We start from the raw sequence: 19,008 nt of genomic DNA, 5'->3' as shown, positions 1-19,008 counted from the left end.
ACGGTTTGCAGGTGAAACACTGACTCTGTTTTCTCAGTCTGTTTCCTAGTGCCGGTTTGAAGTGCCTGCCGTTTTCACTGTAAAACAGAGTTGGAGCTTGTACCTCCCCATATATATGTATGGTGTGGAATTTGCAACTGAAAAGAAACTTTGTTTTCCCCTCAAGCTAGGTGATGTACGGCTTTCACACACACTTATGTCTCAGAAATGAGCATGTGGAGAGACGTTCGTTCATTCAGCACAAATGGAACGGGTTGCAGGAGAAACGCTGACTCTGGTTTCTCAGTCTGTTTCCTGGTGCCGGTTTGAAGTGCCTGCCGTTTTCACTGTAAAATCGAGTTGGAGCTTGTACCTCCCCATATATATGTATGGAGTGGAGTATGCTACTGAAAACAAACTTTGTGTTCCCTTCAAGCTAGTTGAAGTACGGCTTTCACACACAATTATCTCTCAGAACTGAGCATGTGGAGAGACGTTCGTTCATCCAGCACAAAGGGAACGGGTTGCAGGAGAAACCCTTACTCTGGTTTCAAAGTCTGTTTCCTAGTCCCGGTTTGAATTGTCTGCCGTTTTCACTGTAAAACCGAGTTGGAGCTTGTACCTCCCCATATATATGTATGGAGTGGAGTTTACAACAGAAAAGAAACTTTGTGTTCCCTTCAAGCTAGGTGAAGGACGGCTTTCATACACACTTTTCTCTCAGAACTGAGCATGTGATGAGACGTTCGTTCATCCAGCACAAAGGGAACGTGTTGCAAGGGAAACACTTACTCTGGTTTCTCAGTCTGTTTCCTAGTGCCGGTTTGAAGTGCCTGCCGATTTCACTGTAAAACCGAGTTGGAGCTTGTTCCTCCCCATATATATGTATGGAGTGGAGTTTGCAACTGAAAAGAAATTTTGTGTTCCCTTCAAGCTAGGTGAAGTACTGCTTTCACACACACTTATCTCTCAGAACTGAGCATGTGTGAGACGTTCGTTCATCCAGCACAAAGGGAACGGGTTGCAGGAGAAACACTGACTCTGGCTTCTCAGTCTGTTTCCTAGTGCCGGTTTGAATTGCCTGCCGTTTTCACAGTAAAACCGATTTGGAGCTTGTACCTCCAAATATATATGTATGGATTGGAGTTTGCAACTGAAAAGAAAATTTGTGTTCCCTTCAAGCTATGTGAAGGACGGCTTTCACACACACATTTCTCTCAGAACTGAGCATGTGGAGAGACGTTCGTTCATCCAGCACAAAGGGAACGGGTTGCAGGAGAAACCCTTACTCTGGTTTCTCAGTCTGTTTCCTAGTGCCGGTTTGAAGTGCCTGCAGATTTCACTGTAAAACCGAGTTGGAGCTTGTACCTCCCCATATATATGTATGGAGTGGATTTTGCCACTGAAAACAAAATTTGTGTTCCCTTCAAGCTAGTTGAAGTACGGCTTACACACACAATTATCTCTCAGAACTGAGCATGCGGAGAGACGTTCGTTCATCCAGCACAAAGGGAACGGGTTGCAGGAGAAACCCTTACTCTGGTTTCAAAGTCTGTTTCCTAGTCCCGGTTTGAATTGCCTGCCGTTTTCACTGTAAAACCGAGTTGGAGCTTGTACCTCCCCATATATATGTATGGAGTGGAGTTTACAACAGAAAAGAAACTTTGTGTTCCTTTCAAGCTAGGTGAAGGACGGCTTTCATACTCACTTTTCTCTTAGAACTGAGCATGTGGAGAGACGTTCGTTCATCCAGCACAAAGGGAACGGGTTGCAAGAGAAACACTTACTCTCGTTTCTCAGTCTGTTTCCTAGTGCCGGTTTGAAGTGCCTGCCGTTTTCACTGTAAAACCGAGTTGGAGCTTGTACCTCCCCATATATATGTATGGAGTGGAGTTTGCAACTGAAAAGAAACTTTGTGTTCCCGTCAAGCTAGGTGAAGGACGGCTTTCACACACACTTATCTCTCAGAACTGAGCATGTGGAGAGACGTTCGATCATCCAGCACAAAGGGAACGGGTTGCAGGAGAAACCCTTACTCTGGTTTCTCAGTCTGTTTCCTAGTGCCGGTTTGAAGTGCCTCCAGATTTCACTGTAAAACCGAGTTGGAGCTTGTTCCTCCCCATATATATGTATGGAGTGGATTTTGCCACTGAAAACAAACTTTGTATTCCCTTCAAGCTAGTTGAAGTACGGCTTTCACACACAATTATCTCTCAGAACTGAGCATGCGGAGAGACGTTCGTTCATCCAGCACAAATGGAACGGGTTGCAGGAGAAACCCTTACTCTGGTTTCAAAGTCTGTTTCCTAGTCCCGGTTTGAATTGCCTGCCGTTTTCACTGTAAAACCGAGTTGGAGCTTGTACCTCCCCATATATATGTATGGAGTGGAGTTTACAACAGAAAAGAAACTTTGTGTTCCTTTCAAGCTAGGTGAAGGACGGCTTTCATACTCACTTTTCTCTTAGAACTGAGCATGTGGAGAGACGTTCGTTCATCCAGCACAAAGGGAACGGTTTGCAAGAGAAACACTTACTCTGGTTTCTCAGTCTGTTTCCTAGTGCCGGTTTGAAGTGCCTGCCGTTTTCACTGTAAAACCGAGTTGGGGCTTGTACCTCCCCATATATATGTATGGAGTGGAGTTTGCAACTGAAAAGAAACTTTGTGTTCCCGTCAAGCTAGGTGAAGGACGGCTTTCACACACACTTATCTCTCAGAACTGAGCATGTGGAGAGACGTTCGTTCATCCAGCATAAAGGGAACGGGTTGCAGGGGAAACCCTTACTCTGGTTTCTCAGTCTGTTTCCTAGTGCCGGTTTGAAGTGCCTGCCGTTTTCACTGTAAAACAGAGTTGGAGCTTGTACCTCCCCATATATATGTATGGATTGGAGTTTGCAACTGAAAAGAAACTTTGTGTTCCCTTCAAGCTAGGTGAAGGACGGCTTTCACACACACTTATCTCTCAGAACTGAGCATGTGGAGAGACGTTCGTTCATCCAGCACAAAGGGAACGGTTTGCAGGTGAAACACTGACTCTGTTTTCTCAGTCTGTTTCCTAGTGCCGGTTTGAAGTGCCTGCCGTTTTCACTGTAAAACAGAGTTGGAGCTTGTACCTCCCCATATATATGTATGGTGTGGAATTTGCAACTGAAAAGAAACTTTGTTTTCCCCTCAAGCTAGGTGATGTACGGCTTTCACACACACTTATGTCTCAGAAATGAGCATGTGGAGAGACGTTCGTTCATTCAGCACAAATGGAACGGGTTGCAGGAGAAACGCTGACTCTGGTTTCTCAGTCTGTTTCCTGGTGCCGGTTTGAAGTGCCTGCCGTTTTCACTGTAAAATCGAGTTGGAGCTTGTACCTCCCCATATATATGTATGGAGTGGAGTATGCTACTGAAAACAAACTTTGTGTTCCCTTCAAGCTAGTTGAAGTACGGCTTTCACACACAATTATCTCTCAGAACTGAGCATGTGGAGAGACGTTCGTTCATCCAGCACAAAGGGAACGGGTTGCAGGAGAAACCCTTACTCTGGTTTCAAAGTCTGTTTCCTAGTCCCGGTTTGAATTGTCTGCCGTTTTCACTGTAAAACCGAGTTGGAGCTTGTACCTCCCCATATATATGTATGGAGTGGAGTTTACAACAGAAAAGAAACTTTGTGTTCCCTTCAAGCTAGGTGAAGGACGGCTTTCATACACACTTTTCTCTCAGAACTGAGCATGTGATGAGACGTTCGTTCATCCAGCACAAAGGGAACGTGTTGCAAGGGAAACACTTACTCTGGTTTCTCAGTCTGTTTCCTAGTGCCGGTTTGAAGTGCCTGCCGATTTCACTGTAAAACCGAGTTGGAGCTTGTTCCTCCCCATATATATGTATGGAGTGGAGTTTGCAACTGAAAAGAAATTTTGTGTTCCCTTCAAGCTAGGTGAAGGACGGATTTCACACACACTTATCTCTGAGAACTGAACATGGGGAGAGACGTTCGTTCATCCTGCACAAAGGGAACGGGTTGCAGGAGAAACACTGACACTTGCTTCTCAGTCTGTTTCCTTGTGCCGGTTTAAAGTGCCTGCGGATTTCACTGTAAAACCGAGTTGGAGCTTGTACTTCCCCTTATATATGTATGGAGTGCGGTTTGCAACTGAAAAGAAACTTTGTGTTCCGTTCAAGCTAGGTGAAGGACGGCTTTCACACACACTTATCTCTCAGAATTGAGCATGTGGAGAGACTTTCGTTCATCCAGCACAAAGGGAACGGTTTGCAGGAGAAACCCTTACTCTGGTTTCTCAGTCTGTTTCCTAGTGCCGGGTTGAAGTGCCTGCCGTTTTCACTCTAAAGCCGAGTTGGAGCTTGTACCTCCCCATATATATGTATGGAGTGGAGTTTGCAATTGAAAAGAAACTTTGTGTTCCCTTCAAGCTAGGTGAAGGACGGCTTTCACACACACTTATCTCTCAGAACTGAGCATGTGGAGAGACGTTCGTTCATCCAGCACAAAGGGAACGGGTTGCAGGAGAAACACTGACTCTGGCTTCTCAGTCTGTTTCCTAGTGCCGGTTTAAAGTGCCTGCGGATTTCACTGTAAAACCGAGTTGGAGCTTGTACTTCCCCATATATATGTATGGAGTGAGGTTTGCAACTGAAAAGAAACTTTGTGTTCCCTTTAAGCTAGGTGAAGTACGGCTTTCACACACACTTATCTCTCAGAACTGAGCATGTGGGAGACGTTCGTTCATCCAGCACAAAGGGAACGGGTTGCAGGAGAAACACTGACTCTGGCTTCTCAGTCTGTTTCCTAGTGCCGGTTTGAATTGCCTACCGTTTTCACTGTAAAACCGAGTTGGAGCTTGTACCTCCCCATATATATGAATGGAGTGGAGTTTGCAACAGAAAAGAAACTTTGTGTTCCCTTCAAGCTAGGTGAAGTACGTCTTTCACACACACTTTTCTCTCAGAACTGAGCATGTGGAGAGACGTTCGTTCATCCAGCACAAAGGGAACGGGTTGCAGGAGAAACACTGAATCTGGCTTCTCAGTCTGTTTCCTAGTGCCGGTTTAAAGTTCCTGCGGATTTCACTGTAAAACCGAGTTGGAGATTGTACCTCCCCATATATATGTATGGAGTGAGGTTTGCAACTGAAAAGAAACTTTGTGTTCCCTTCAAGCTAGGTGAAGTACGGCTTTCACACACACTTATCTCTCAGAACTGAGCATGTGGAGAGACGTTCGTTCATCCAGCACAAAGGGAACGGTTTGCAGGAGAAACCCTTACTCGGTTTTTCAGTCTGTTTCCTAGTGCCGGTTTGAAGTGCCTGCCGTTTTCACTGTAAAACAGAGTTGGAGCTTGTACCTCCCCATATATATGTATGGAGTGGAGTTTGCAACTGAAAAGAAACTTTGTGTTCCCTTCAAGCTAGGTGAAGGACGGCTTTCACACACACTTATCTCTCAGAAGTGAGCATGTGCAGAGACGTTCATTCATCCAGCACAAAGGGAACGTGTTGCAGGACAAACACTAACTCTGATTTCTCAGTCTGTTTCCTAGTGCCGGTTTGAAGTGCCTGCCGTTTTCACTGTAAAACCGAGTTGGAGCTTGTACCTCCCCATATATATGTATGGATTGGAGTTTGCAACTGAAAAGAAAATTTGTGTTCCCTTCAAGCTAGGTGAAGGACGGCTTTCACACACACTTTTCTCTCAGAACTGAGCATGTGGAGAGACGTTCGTTCATCCAGCATAAAGGGAACGGTTTGCAGGAGAAACCTTTACTCTGGTTTCTCAGTCTGTTTCCTAGTGCCGGTTTGAAGTGCCTGCAGATTTCACTGTAAAACCGAGTTGGAGCTTGTACCTCCCCATATATATGTATGGAGTGGATTTTGCCACTGAAAACAAACTTTGTGTTCCCTTCAAGCTAGTTGAAGTACGGCTTTCACACACAATTATCTCTCAGAACTGAGCATGTGGAGAGACGTTCGTTCATCCAGCACAAATGGAACGGGTTGCAGGAGAAACCCTTACTCTGGTTTCAAAGTCTGTTTCCTAGTCCCGGTTTGAATTGCCTGCCGTTTTCACTGTAAAACTGCGTTGGAGCTTGTACCTCCCCATATATATGTATGGAGTGGAGTTTACAACAGAAAAGAAACTTTGTGTTCCCTTCAAGCTAGGTGAAGGACGGCTTTCATACTCACTTTTCTCTTAGAACTGAGCATGTGGAGAGACGTTCGTTCATCCAGCACAAAGGGAACGGGTTGCAAGAGAAACACTTACTCTGTTTTCTCAGTCTGTTTCCTAGTGCCGGTTTGAAGTGCCTGCCGTTTTCACTGTAAAACCGAGTTGGAGCTTGTACCTCCCCATATATATGTATGGAGTGGAGTTTGCAACTGAAAAGAAACTTTGTGTTCCCTTCAAGCTAGGTGAAGAACGGTTTACACACACACATATCTCTCAGAACATAGCATGTAGAGAGACGTTCGTTCATCCAGCACAAAGGGAAAGGATTGCAGGAAAAACCCTTACTCTGGTTTCTCAGTCTGTTTCCTAGTGCCGGTTTGAAGTGCCTGCCTTTTTCACTGTAAAACCGAGTTCGAGCTTGTACCCCCCCATATATATGTATGGAGTGGAGTTTGCAACTGAAAAGAAACTTTGTGTTCCCGTCAAGATAGGTGAAGGACGGCTTTCACACACACTTATCTCTCAGAACTGAGCATGTGGAGAGACGTTCGTTCATCCAGCACAAAGGGAACGGGTTGCAGGGGAAACCCTTACTCTGATTTCTCAGTCTGTTTCCTAGTGCCGGTTTGAAGTGCCTGCCGTTTTCACTGTAAAACCGAGTTGGAGCTTGTACCTCCCCATATATATGTATGGATTGGAGTTTTCAACTGAAAAGAACTTTGTGTTCCCTTCAAGCTAGGTGAAGGACGGCTTTCATACACACATATCTCTCAGAACCTAGCATGTGGAGAGACGTTCGTTCATCCAGCACAAAGGGAACGGGTTGCAGGAGAAACCCTTACTCTGGTTTCTCATTCTGTTTCCTTGTGCCGGTTTGAAGTGCCTGCCGTTTTCACTGTAAAACCGTGTTGGTACTTGTACCTCCCCATATATATGTATGGAGTGGTGTTTGCAACTTAAAAGAAACTTTGTGTTCCCTTCAAGCTAGTTGAAGTACGGCTTTCACACACACTCATCTCTCAGAACTGAGCATGTGGAGAGACGTTCGTTCATCCAGCACAAAGGGAACGGTTTGCAGGGCAACACTGACTTTGATTTCTCAGTGTGTTACCTAGTGCCGGTTTCAAGTGCCTGCCGTTTTTACTGTAAAACCGAGTTGGAGCTTGTAACCCCCATATATATGTATGGAGTGGAGTTTGCAACTGAAAAGAAACTTTGTGTTCCCGTCAAGCTAGTTGAAGTACGGCTTTCACACACAATTATCTCTCAGAACTGAGCATGTGGAGAGACGTTCGTTCATCCAGCACAAAGGGAACGGGTTGCAGTAGAAACACAGGCTCTGGTATCTCATTCTGTTTCCTAGTGCCGGTTTGAAGTGCCTGCCGTTTTCACTGTAAACCGAGTTGGAGCTTGTACCTCCCCACATATATATATGGAGTGGAGTTTGCAACAGAAACGAAACTTTGTGTTCCTTTCAAGCTAGGTGAAGGACGGCTTTCACACACACTTATCTCTCAGAACTGAGCATGTGGAGAGACGTTCGTTCATCCAGCACAAAGGGAACGGGTTGCAGGAGAAACCCTTACTCTGGTTTCTCAGTCTGTTTCCTTCTGCCGGTTTGACGTGCCTGCCGTTTTCACTGTAAAACCGAGTTGGAGCTTGTACCTCCCCATATATATTTATGGAGTGGAGTTTGCAACTGAAAAGAAACTTTCGGTTACCTTCAAGCTAGTTGAAGTACGGCTTTCACACACAATTATCTCTCAGAACTGAGCATGTGGAGAGACGTTCGTTCATCCAGCACAAAGGGAACGGGTTGCAGGAGAAACACTGTCTCTGTTTTCTCAGTGTGTTACTTAGTGCAGGTGTCAAGTGCCTGCCGTTTTCACTGTAAAACCGAGTTGGAGCTTGTACCTCACCTTATATATGTATGGAGTGGAGTTTTCAACTGAAAAGAACTTTGTGTTCCCTTCAAGCTAGGTGAAGGACGGCTTTCACACACACATATCTCTCAGAACTGAGCATGTGGAGAGACGTTCGTTCATCCAGCACAAAGGGAACGGGTTGCAGGAGAAACACTTACTCTGGTTTCTCACTCTGTTTCCTACTGCCGGTTTGAAGTGCCTGCCGTTTTCACTGTAAAGCCGAGTTGGAGCTTGTACCTCCCCATATATATGTATGGAGTGGAGTTGCAACTGAAAAGAAACTTTGTGTTCCTTTCAAGCTAGTTGAAGGACGGATTTCACACACACTTATCTCTCAGAACTGAGCATGTGGAGAGACTTTCGTTCATCCAGCACAAAGGGAACGAGTTGCAGGAGAAACCCTTACTCTGCATTCTCAGTCTGTTTCCTACTGCCGGTTTGAAGTGCCTGCCGTTTTCACTGTAAAACCGAGTTGGAGCTTGTACCTCCACATATATATGTATGGAGTGGAGTTTGCAACTGGAAAGAAACTTTGTGTTCCCTTCAAGCTAGGTGAAGTACGGCTTTCACACACACTTATCTCTCAGAACTGAGCATGTGCAGAGACGTTCGTTCATCCAGCACAAAGGGAACGGGTTGCAGGAGAAACACAGACTCTGTTTTCTCAGTCTGTTTCCTAGTGCCGGTTGGAAGTGCCTGCCGTTTTCACTGTAAAACCGAGTTGGAGCTTGTACCTCCCCATATATATGTATGGAGTGGAGTTTACAACTGAAAAGAAACTTTGTGTTCCCTTCAAGCTAGGTGAAGGACGGTTTTCACACACACATATTTCTCAGAACTTAGCATGTGGAGAGACGTTCGTTAATCCAGCACAAAGGGAACGGTTTGCAGGAAAAACCCTTACTCTGGTTTCTCAGTCTGTTTCCTAGTTGCGGTTTGAAGTGCCTGCCGTTTTCACTGTAAAACCGTGTTGGATCTTGTACCCCCCCATATATATGTATGGGGTGGAATTTGCAACTGAAAAGAAACTTTGTGTTCCCGTTAAGCTAGTTGAAGTACGGCTTTCACACACAATTATCTCTCAGAACTGAGCATGTGGAGAGACGTTCGTTCATCCAGCACAAATGGAACGGGTTGCAGGAGAAACCCTTACTCTGGTTTCTCAGTCTGTTTCCTAGTGCCGGTAGGAAGTGCCTGCAGTTTTCACTGTAAAACCGAGTTGGAGCTTGTACCTTTCCATAAATATGTATGGAGCGGATTTGGCAACTGAAAAGAAACTTTGTGTTCCCTTCAAGCTAGGTGAAGGACGGCTTTCACACACACTTATCTCTCAGAACTGAGCATGTGCAGAGACGTTCGTTCATCCAGCACAAATGGAACGGGTTGCAGGAGAAACGCTGACTCTGGTTTCTCAGTCTGTTTCCTTGTGCCGGTTTGAAGTGCCTGCCTTTTTCACTGTAAAACCGAGTTGGAGCTTGTACCTCCCCATATATATGTATAGAGTGGTTTTGCAACTGAAAAGAAACTTTCTGTTCCCTTCAAGCTAGGTGAAGGACGGCTTTCACACACGCTTATCTCTCAGAACTGAGCATGTGGAGAGACGTTCTTTCATCCAGCACAAAGGGAACGGTTTGCAGGAGAAATCATTACTCTGGTTTCTCAGTCTGTTTCCTAGTGCCAGGTTGAAGTGCCTGCCTTTTTCATTGTAAAACCGAGTTGGAGCTTGTACCTCCCCATATATATTTATGGAGTGAAGTTTGCAACTGAAAAGAAACTTTCGGTTACCTTCAAGCTAGTTGAAGTACGGCTTTCACACACAATTATCTCTCAGAACTGAGCATGTGGAGAGACGTTCGTTCATCCAGCACAAAGGGAACGGGTTGCAGGAGAAACACTGTCTCTGATTTCTCAGTGTGTTACTTAGTGCAGGTTTCAAGTGCCTGCCGTTTTCACTGTAAAACCGAGTTGGAGCTTGTACCTCCCCTTATATATGTATGGAGTGGAGTTTTCAACTGAAAAGAACTTTGTGTTCCCTTCAAGCTAGGTGAAGGACGGCTTTCACACACACATATCTCTCAGAACTGAGCATGTGGAGAGACGTTCGTTCATCCAGCACAAAGGGAACGGGTTGCAGGAGAAACACTTACTCTGGTTTCTCACTCTGTTTCCTACTGCCGGTTTGAAGTGCCTGCCGTTTTCACTGTAAAGCCGAGTTGGAGCTTGTACCTCCCCATATATATGTATGGAGTGGAGTTGCAACTGAAAAGAAACGTTGTGTTCCCTTCAAGCTAGTTGAAGGACGGATTTCACACACACTTATCTCTCAGAACTGAGCATGTGGAGAGACGTTCGTTCATCCAGCACAAAGGGAACGAGTTGCAGGAGAAACCCTAACTCTGCATTCTCAGTCTGTTTCCTACTGCCGGTTTGAAGTGCCTGCCTTTTTCACTGTAAAACCGAGTTGGAGCTTGTACCTCTACATATATATGTATGGAGTGGAGTTTGCAACTGGAAAGAAACTTTGTGTTCCCTTCAAGCTAGGTGAAGTACGGCTTTCACACACACTTATCTCTCAGAACTGAGCATGTGCAGAGACGTTCGTTCATCCAGCACAAAGGGAACGGGTTGCAGGAGAAACACAGACTCTGGTTTCTCAGTCTGTTTCCTAGTGCCGGTTGGAAGTGCCTGCCGTTTTCACTGTAAAACCGAGTTGGATCTTGTACCCCCCCATATATATGTATGGGGTGGAATTTGCAACTGAAAAGAAACTTTGTGTTCCCGTCAAGCTAGTTGAAGTACGGCTTTCACACACAATTATCTCTCAGAACTGAGCATGTGGAGAGACGTTCGTTCATCCAGCACAAAGGGAACGGGTTGCAGGAGAAACCCTTACTCTGGTTTCTCAGTCTGTTTCCTAGTGCCGGTTGGAAGTGCCTGCAGTTTTCACTGTAAAACAGAGTTGGAGCTTGTACCTTTCCATAAATATGTATGGAGCGGAGTTGGCAACTGAAAAGAAACTTTGTGTTCCCTTCAAGCTAGGTGAAGGACGGCTTTAACACACACTTATCTCTCAGAACTGAGCATGTGCAGAGACGTTCGTTCATCCAGCACAAAGGAACGGGTTGCAGTAGAAACACAGACTCTGGTTTCTCAGTCTGTTTCCTAGTGCCGGTTTGAAGTGCCTGCCGTTTTCACTGTAAAACCGAGTTGGAGCTTATACCTCCCCATATATATGTATGGAGTGGAGTTTGCAACTGAAAAGAAACTTTGTGTTCCCTTCAAGCTAGGTGAAGGACGGCTTTCACACACACTTATCTCTCAGAACTGAGCATGTGGAGAGACGTTCGTTCATCCAGCACAAAGGGAACGGGTTGCAGGAGAAACCCTTACTCTGGTTTCTCAGTCTGTTTCCTAGTGCCGGTTTTAAGTACCTGCCGTTTTCACTGTAAAACCGAGTTGGAGCTTGCACCTCCCAATATATGTGTATGGAGTGGAGTTTGCAACTGAAAAGAAACTTTGTGTTCCCTTCAATCTAGTTGAAGTACGGCTTTCACACACACTTATCTCTCAGAACAGAGCATGTGGAGAGACGTTCGTTCATCCAACACAAATGGAACGGGTTGCAGGAGAAACGCTGACTCTGGTTTCTCAGTCTGTTTCCTAGTGCCGGTTTGAAATGCCTGCCTTTTTCACTGTAAAACCGAGTTGGAGTTTGTACCTCCCCATATATATGTATGGAGTGGGGTTTGCAACTGAAAAGAAACTTTGTGTTCCCTTCAAGCTAGGTGAAGGACGGCTTTCACACACACTTATCTCTCAGAACTGAGCATGTGGAGAGACGTTCGTTAATCCAGCACAAAGGGAACGGGTTGCAGGAGAAACCCTTACTCTGGATTCTCAGTCTGTTTCCTAGTGCCGGTTTGAAGTGCCTGCCGTTTTCAGTGTAAAACCTAGTTGGAGCTTGTACCTCCACATATATATGTATGGAGTGGAGTTTGCAACTGAAAAGAAACTTTGTGTTCCCTTCAAGCTAGTTGAAGGATGTCTTTCACACACACTTATCTCTCAGAACTGAGCATGTGGAGAGACGTTCGTTCATCCAGCACAAAGGGAACGGGTTGCAGGAGGAACCCTTACTCTGGTTTTTCAGTCTGTTTCCTAGTGCCGGTTTGAAGTGCCTGCCGTTTTCACTGTAAAACCGAGTTGGAGCTTGCACCTCCCCATATATATGTATGGAGTGGAGTTTGCAACTGAAAAGAAACTTTGTGTTCCCTTCAAGCTAGTTGAAGTACGGCTTTCACACACACTTATCTCTCAGAACTGATCATATGGAGAGACGTTCGTTCATCCAGCACAAAGGGAACGGGTTGCAGGAGAAACGCTGACTCTGTTTTCTCAGTCTGTTTCCTAGTGCCGGTTTGAAGTGCCTGCCTTTTTCACTGTAAAACCGAGTTGGAGCTTGTACCTTCCCATATATATATATGGACTGGAGTTTGCAACTGAAAAGAAACTTTGTGTTCCCTCCAAGCTAGGTAAAGGACGGCTTTCACACACACTTATCTTTCAGAACTGAGCATGTGGAGAGACGTTCGTTCATCCAGCACAACGGGAACGGGTTGCAGGAGAAACACTGACTCTGGTTTATCAGTCTGTTTCCTAGTGCCGGTTTGAAGTGCCTGCCTTTTTCACTGTAAATCCGAGTTGGAGCTTGTACCTCCACACCGTTTTCATTGTAAAACCGAGTTGGATCTTGTACCTCCACATATAAATGTATGGAGTGGAGTTTGCAACTGAAAAGAAACTTTGTGTTCCCTTCAAGCTAGGTGAAGGACGGCTTTCACACACACTTATCTCTCAGAACTGAGCATGTGCAGAGACTTTCGTTCATCCAGCACAAAGGAAACGGTTTGCTGTAGAAACACAGACTCTGGTTTCTCAGTCTGTTTCCTAGTGCCGGTTTGAAGTGCCTGCCGTTTTCACTGTAAAACCGAGTTGGAGCTTGCACCTCCCCATATATATGTATGGAGTGGAGTTTGCAACTGAAAAGAAACTTTGTGTTCCCTTCAAGCTAGGTGAAGGACGGCTTTCACACACACTTATCTCTCAGAACTGAGCATGTGCAGAGACTTTCGTTCATCCAGCACAAAGGAAACGGTTTGCTGTAGAAACACAGACTCTGGTTTCTCAGTCTGTTTCCTAGTGCCGGTTTGAAGTGCCTGCCGTTTTCACTGTAAAACAGAGTTGGAGCTTGTACCTCCCCATATATATGTATGGAGTGGATTTGGCAACTGAAAAGAAACTTTGTGTTCCCTTCAAGCTAGGTGAAGGACGGCTTTCACACACACTAATCTCTCAGAACTGAGCATGTGGAGAGACGTTCATTAATCCAGCAAAAAGTGAACGGGTTGCAGGAGGAACACCGACTCTGGTTTCTCAGTCTGTTTCCTAGTGCCGGTTTGATGTGCCTGCCGTTTTCACTGTAAAACCGAGTTGGAGCTTGCACCTCCCAATATATGTGTATGGAGTGGAGTTTGCAACTGAAAAGAAACTTTGTGTTCCCTTCAATCTAGTTGAAGTACGGCTTTCACACACACTTATCTCTCAGAACAGAGCATGTGGAGAGACGTTCGTTCATCCAACACAAAGGGAACGGGTTGCAGGAGAAACGCTGACTCTGGTTTCTCAGTCTGTTTCCTAGTGCCGGTTTGAAGTGCCTGCCTTTTTCACTGTAAAACCGAGTTGGAGTTTGTACCTCCCCATATATATGTATGGAGTGGGGTTTGCAACTGAAAAGAAACTTTGTGTTCCCTTCAAGCTAGGTGAAGGACGGCTTTCACACACACTTATCTCTCAGAACTGAGCATGTGGAGAGACGTTCGTTAATCCAGCACAAAGGGAACGGGTTGCAGGAGAAACCCTTACTCTGGATTCTCAGTCTGTTTCCTAGTGCCGGTTTGAAGTGCCTGCCGTTTTCAGTGTAAAACCTAGTTGGAGCTTGTACCTCCACATATATATGTATGGAGTGGAGTTTGCAACTGAAAAGAAACTTTGTGTTCCCTTCAAGCTTGTTGAAGGATGTCTTTCACACACACTTATCTCTCAGAACTGAGCATGTGGAGAGACGTTCGTTCATCCAGCACAAAGGGAACGGGTTGCAGGAGGAACCCTTACTCTGGTTTTTCAGTCTGTTTCCTAGTGCCGGTTTGAAGTGCCTGCCGTTTTCACTGTAAAACCGAGTTGGAGCTTGCACCTCCCCATATATATGTATGGAGTGGAGTTTGCAACTGAAAAGAAACTTTGTGTTCCCTTCAAGCTAGTTGAAGTACGGCTTTCACACACACTTATCTCTCAGAACTGATCATATGGAGAGACGTTCGTTCATCCAGCACAAAGGGAACGGGTTGCAGGAGAAACCCTTACTCTGCTTTCTCAGTCTGTTTCCTAGTGCCGCTTTGAAGTGCCTGCCGTTTTCACTGTAAAACCGAGTTGGAGCTTGTACCTCCCCATATATATGTATGGAATGGAGTTGGCAACTGAAAAGAAACTTTGTGTTCCCTTCAAGCTATGTGAAGGATGGCTTTCACACACACTTATCTCTCAGAACTGAGCATGTGGAGAGACGTTCATTCATCCAGCACTAAGGGAACGGTTTGCAATAGAAACACTGACTCTGGTTTCTCAGTCTGTTTCCTAGTTCCGGTTTGAAGTGCCAGCCGTTTTCACTGTAAAACCGAGTTGGAGCTTGTACCTCCTCATATATATGTATGGAGCGGAGTTTGCAAATGAAAAGAGACTTTGTGTTCCCTTCAAGCTACGTGAAGTACGGCTTTCACACACACTTATCTCTCAAAACTGAGCATGTGGAGAGACGTTCGTTCATCCAGCACTAAGGGAACGGTTTGCAGGACAAACACTGACTCTGGTTTCTCAGTCTGTTTCCTAGTGTCGGTTTGATGTGCCTGCCTTTTTCACTGTAAAACCGAGTTGGAGCTTGTACCTCCCCTTATATATGTATGGAGTGGAGTTGGCAACTGAAAAGAAACTTTGTGTTCCCTTCAAGCTAGGTGAAGGACGGCTTTCACACCCACTTATCTCTCAGAACTGAGCATGTGGAGAGACGTTCGTTCATCCAGCACAAAGGGAACGGGTTGCAGGAGAAACCCTTACTCTGGTTTCTCAGTCTGTTTCCTAGTGCCGTTTTGAAGTGCCTACCGTTTTCACTGTAAAACCGAGTAGGAGCTTGTACACCCCCATATATATGTATGGAGTGGAGTTTGCAACTGAAAAGAAACTTTGTGTTCCCGTCAAGCTAGTTGAAGTACGGCTTTCACACACAATTATCTCTCAAAACTGATCATGTGGAGAGACGTTCGTTCATCCAGCACAAAGGGAACGGGTTGCAGGAGAAACCCTTACTCCGGTTTCTCAGTCTGTTTCCTAGTGCCGGTTTGAAGTGCCTGCAGTTTTCACTGTAAAACCGAGTTGGAGCTTGTACCTCCCTATATATATGTAAGGAGTGGAGTTTTCAACTGAAAAGAAACTTTGTGTTCCCTTCAAGCTAGGTGAAGGACGGCTTTCACACACACTTATCTCTCAGAACAGAGCATGTTGAGAGACGTTCGTTCATCCAGCACAAAGGGAACGGGTTGCAGGAGAAACGCTGACTCTGGTTTCTCAGTCTGTTTCCTAGTGCCGGTTTGAAGTGCCTGCCTTTTTCACTGTAAAACCGAGTTGGAGTTTGTACCTCCCCATATATATGTATGGAGTGGAGTTTGCAACTGAAAAGAAACTATGTGTTCCCTTCAAGCTAGGTGAAGGACGGCTTTCACACACACTTATATCTCAGAACTGAGCATGTGGAGAGACGTTCTTTCATCCAGCACAAAGGGAACGGGTTGCAGGAGAAACCCTTACTCTGGTTTCTCAGTCTGTTTCATAGTGCCGGTTTGAAGTGCCTGCCGTTTTCACTGTAAAACCGAGTTGGAGCTTGTACCTCCCCATATATATGTATGGAGTGGAGTTTGCAACTGAAAAGAAACTTTGCGTTCCCTTCAAGCTAGTTGAAGGACGGCTTTCACACACACTTATCTCTCAGAACTGAGCATGTGGAGAGACGTTCGTTAATCCAGCACAAAGGGAACGGGTTGAAGGAGAAACCCTTACTCTGGATTCTCAGTCTGTTTCCTAGTGCCGGTTTGAAGTGCCTGCCGTTTTCACTGTAAAACCTAGTTGTAGCTTGTTCCTCCACATATATATGTATGGAGTGGAGTTTGCAACTGAAAAGAAACTTTGTGTTCCCTTCAAGCTAGGTGAAGGACGGCTTTCACACACACTTATCTCTCAGAACTGAGCATGTGCAGAGACGTTCGTTCATCCATCACAAAGGGAACGGGTTGCAGTAGAAACACAGACTCTGGTTTCTCAGTCTGTTTCCTAGTGCCGGTTTGAAGTGCCTGCCGTTTTCACTGTAAAACCGAGTTTGAGCTTGTACCTCCCCATATATATGTATGGAGTGGAATTTGCAACTGAAAAGAAACTTAGTGTTCCCTTCAAGCTAGGTGAAGGACGGTGTTCACACACACTTATCTTTCAGAACTGAGCATGTGCAGAGACGTTCGTTCATCCAGCACAAAGGGAACGGGTTGCAGTAGAAACACAGACTCTAGTTTCTCAGTCTGTTTCCTAGTGCCGGTTTGAAGTGCCTGCCGTTTTCACTGTAAAACCGAGTTTGAGCTTGTACCTCCCCATATATATGTATGGAGAGGAGTTTGCACCTGAAAAGAAACTTTGTATTCCCTTCAAGCTAGTTGAAGGACGGCTTTCACACACACATATCTCTCAGAACTGAGCATGTGGAGAGACGTTCGTTCATCCAGCACAAAGGGAACGGGTTGCAGGAGAAACCCTTACTCTGGTTTCTCAGTCTGTTTCCTAGTGCCGGTCTGAAGTGCCTGCCGTTTTCACTGTAAAACCGAGTTGGAGCTTGCACCTCCCCATATATATGTATGGAGTGGAGTTGGCAACTGAAAAGAAACTTTGTGTTCCCTTCAAGCTAGGTGAAGGACGGCTTTCACACACACTTATCTCTCAGAACTGAGCATGTGGAGAGATGTTCGTTCATCCAACACTAAGGGAACGGTTTGCAGGAGAAACACTGTCTCTGGTTTCTCAGTCTGTTTCCTAGTGCCGGTTTGAAGTGCCTGCCGTTTTCACTGTAAAACCGAGTTGGAGCTTGTACCTCCTCATATATATGTATGGAGGGGTGTTTGCAAATGAAAAGAGACTTTGTGTTCCCTTCAAGCTAAGTGAAGGACGGCTTTCACACACACTTATCTCTCAAAACTGAGCATGTGGAGAGACGTTCGTTCATCCAGCACAAAGGGAACGGGTTGCAGGAGAAACACTGACTCTGATTTCTCAGTCTGTTTCCTAGTGCCGGTTTGAAGTGCCTGCCTTTTTCACTGTAAAAACGAGTTGGATCTTGTACCTCCCCATATATATGTATGGAGTGGAGTTTGCAACTGAAAAGAAACTTTGTGTTCCCTTCAAGCTACGCGAAGGACGGCTTTCACACACACTTAGCTCTCAGAACTGAGCAAGTGGAGAGACGTTCATTCATCCAGCACAAACGGAACGGGTTGCAGGAGGAACAGTGACTCTGGTTTCTCAGTCTGTTTCCTAGTGCCGGTTTGATGTGCCTGCCGTTTTCACTGTAAAACCGAGTTGGAGCTTGTACCTCCCCATATATATTTATGGAGTGGGGTTTGCAACTGAAAAGAAACTTTGTGTTCCCTTCAAGCTAGGTGAAGGACGGCTTTCACACACACTTATCTCTCAGAACTGAGCATGTGGAGAGACGTTCGTTCATCCAGCACAAATAGAACGGGTTGAAGGAGGAACACCGACTCTGGTTTCTCAGTCTGTTTCCTTGTGCCGGTTTGATGTGCCTGCCGTTTTCACTGTAAAACCGAGTTGGAGCTTGTACCTCCCCATATATATGTATGGAGTGGAGTTTGCAACTGAAAAGAAACTTTGTGTTCCCTTCAAGCTAGGTGAAGGACGGCTTTCACACACACTAATCTCTGAGAACTGAGCATGTGGAGAGACGTTCGTTCATCCAGCACAAAGGGAACGGGTTGCAGGAGGAACACCAACTCTGGTTTCTCAGTCTGTTTCCTAGTGCCGGTTTGATGTGCCTGCCGTTTTCACTTTAATACCGAGTTGGAGCTTGCACCTCCCCATATATATGTATGGATTGGGGTTTGTAACTGAAAAGAAACTTTGTGTTCCCTTCAAGCTAGGTGAAGGACGGCTTTCACACAGCCTTATCCCTCAGAACTGAGCATGTGGAGAGACGTTCGTTCATCCAGCACAAAGGGAACGCGTTGCAGGAGAAACTCTTACTCTGGTTTCTCAGTCTGTTTCCTAGTGCCGGTGTGAAGTGCCAGCCGTTTTCAGTGTAAAAACGAGTTGGAGCTTGTACCTCCCCATATATATGTATGGAGTGGAGTTGGCAACTGAAAAGAAACTTTGTGTTCCCTTCAAGATAGGTGAAGGACGGCTTTCACACACACTTATCTCTCAGAACTGAGCATGTGGAGAGACGTTCGTTCATCCAGCACAAAGGGAACGGGTTGCAGGGAGACCCTTACTCTGGTTTCTCAGTGTGTTTCCTAGTGCCGCTTTCAAGTGCCTGCCGTTTTCACTGTAAAACCGAGTTGGAGCTTGTACCTCCCCATATATATGTATGGAATGGAGTTGGCAACTGAAAAGAAACTTTGTGTTCCCTTCAAGCTAGGTGAAGGACGGCTTTCACACACACTTATCTCTCAGAACTGAGCATGTGGAGAGACGTTCGTTCATCCAGCACTAAGGGAACGGTTTGCAGGACAAACACTGACTCTGGTTTCTCAGTCTGTTTCCTAGTGCCGGT

This window comes from Vicugna pacos, chromosome 16 (genome assembly GCF_048564905.1).
Source record: "Vicugna pacos chromosome 16, VicPac4, whole genome shotgun sequence".
Lineage (NCBI taxonomy): Eukaryota > Metazoa > Chordata > Mammalia > Artiodactyla > Camelidae > Vicugna > Vicugna pacos.
Note: the sequence above shows the minus strand (reverse complement) of the source record.